This window comes from Gracilinanus agilis, unplaced genomic scaffold (genome assembly GCF_016433145.1).
Source record: "Gracilinanus agilis isolate LMUSP501 unplaced genomic scaffold, AgileGrace unplaced_scaffold57058, whole genome shotgun sequence".
Taxonomy (NCBI): Eukaryota; Metazoa; Chordata; class Mammalia; order Didelphimorphia; family Didelphidae; genus Gracilinanus; species Gracilinanus agilis.
The window spans coordinates 1-2,046 of record NW_025392530.1 but is presented as its reverse complement, the minus strand read 5'-3'; the positions used below and the strand labels follow the sequence as shown (position 1 = coordinate 2,046).

General features: G+C 48.1%; 1 long non-coding RNA gene across 1 annotated transcript; it reads right to left on the bottom strand.

The window, feature by feature from the left end:
• Positions 1-1,201: 1,201 nt before the first annotated feature.
• On the bottom strand, positions 1,202-1,833 carry LOC123256213. The gene is made up of 3 exons (XR_006506833.1): positions 1,719-1,833; positions 1,406-1,554; positions 1,202-1,315 (listed from the first exon to the last, which is right to left on the bottom strand). It is a non-coding gene; the product is annotated as an uncharacterized LOC123256213 (long non-coding RNA).
• Positions 1,834-2,046: the final 213 nt, after the last annotated feature.

Here is a 2,046-nt window from a genome sequence, read left to right as displayed (position 1 = left end):
GGTTAAAACAAGGTGTCATACCTGGTCACTTGTCAGGTCTCCAGCCTCCAACACAAGGGAGAAGAGAAGAGGTGAATTCCTTCCATCATGTCCAGTGCTTCACCTTCCTCACTTCCATTAATTTCCACCCAAGTCTTCAGGCTCTGGATCCACAAGGAATAGTGGCTATATTCCATTGTGCTTTGTCAATCTCCCGCCTGATCTCCAACCTCCATAGGGAAGAGGAGAGAAGGAAAGAGGAGAGACGGGTACCTTCCATCCTATTCCATGAGCCTCCTGCCTGATCTTCATGACATTCCTCATAGGTCTCTATCCTTCAGGGAAAGTGAGAGGAAGCAAGTTGGGTGCCTTCAATTCTACGTCAGCTATCTCCTCCCAGGTCTTCACCTCTTCCATAGAAGCAGGAGAAAAGGAATGGAGGGAGAGCTTGGCATGCTTATCATTCCCTTGTATGTCTTTCCTGGTCAACACGAGTTTCTAGTCTTGTCTCCTGCACAGTCTTCATTTTGTAATGGGCTGGAGGACAAAAGACAGGTACCTTCCATCACTCCCTTTGCTTCTCCATCGTCATCTCCGTCCATTTCCTGGCTAGTGTCAATGAGAAGCGATTGCTTTCTCTTGTGCTTTGCCTGACTCTTCTCTCATCCCCAACCTGCAAAGGGAAGAGGAGAGAAGAAAAGTGTCCAGGCAGGTGCATTCCCTCACATTCCATGAGACACTTCACTGGTTTTCATGAGTCTCCTGCCTGATCTTCATGAGACTCTGCTAGGACTCCATCCTCTAGGAAAAGTGGGTAGAAGAGCATGTGGTGCCTTCCACTGTGCCTCATGGAGCTCCTCACTGATGTTCACCTTCTGCTTGAGAAAGAAGAGCATAGGTGAGCCTGCATCCTCATTCGCTAGTATCTGTTGCCTGTTAAAACGGGGTTCCTAATTGGTCTCCTGGCAGGTCTCCAGGTTCCAAAGGAAGGTAAAATAGGAGAGGCGGGTGCCTTCTGTCGAGCCTAGTGCTTCACATGCTCATCTCCATGAATTTCCTGTCAAGTCCCCAGGCTCTGGGTCCACAAGGAGAAGTGTCTACTTTCTCTTGTGCTTTGCTTGCCCCCAAATCTGATCCCCAACTTCCAAAGGGAAGAGGAGAGGAGGAAAGAGGTGAGGCAGGTAGCTTCAATCACATTCCATGGGGCTCTTCTCTGATTTCTGGGAGTCACCTTCATTATCCTCCAGCTGGAACTCTGGCCTCCAGCAAATGTGGTTATTACACAGCCTGGTGCCTTCAATTCTGCTCTGTCTGGCTCCTCCCAGATCTTCACCCCCTGCATGGAAGAAAAGGGAAGATAAGTGGAGGGGTAGGCACATACACTAAATTCCTTGTAACTCTTGTCTGACTAACACAAGTTACGTACCTTTTCTCCTGCAAGGTCTCCAGGATCCCATGGAAGTAAGAAGGGAAGGAATGGGAGCCTTCTCTCATGCAACTGGTTTTCTCCATCATCTTCTTTAGGAAAATCTTACCAGGTCTCCAGACTCAAGCCTCCTGAAAGTACTCTGATCTCTAGGAAAAGTGGGAGAAAGAGAGTCAGTTGTTTTCCACTGTGCTTTGTCTGGGTCCTCCCTCACCTCAACCCAATGCATGGATGAGAAGGTAAGAGAAATGCAGAGGTGGACATGTTTCCCCATTCCCTCATATCTTTTGCCTGCTTAACACAAGATTCCTACCTGGTCTCCTGCTGGGTCTCATGTTTCCAAGGAGAGTGAGAAGAGAGAGGCATATGACTTCCATCAGCCCCTTTGCCTCACTTCCTCATCTTCAGGAATATCCTGCCGAGTCTTCTAGATCTGGAATCTCCAGGAGAGTTAGCTGCTTTGTATTATGCTTTGCCTGTCTCCTACCTGATCTCCACCCTCCAAAGGGAAGAGGAGAGAAGGAAGGATGAGAGCCGTGTATGATCCCTCACATCTCACGGGTTTCTTCAATGATTTCTGTGATTGTCCTTCATAATCTTTTAGGAAAAATAACCCTTACCTTCCTGTCTAGGAATCAACA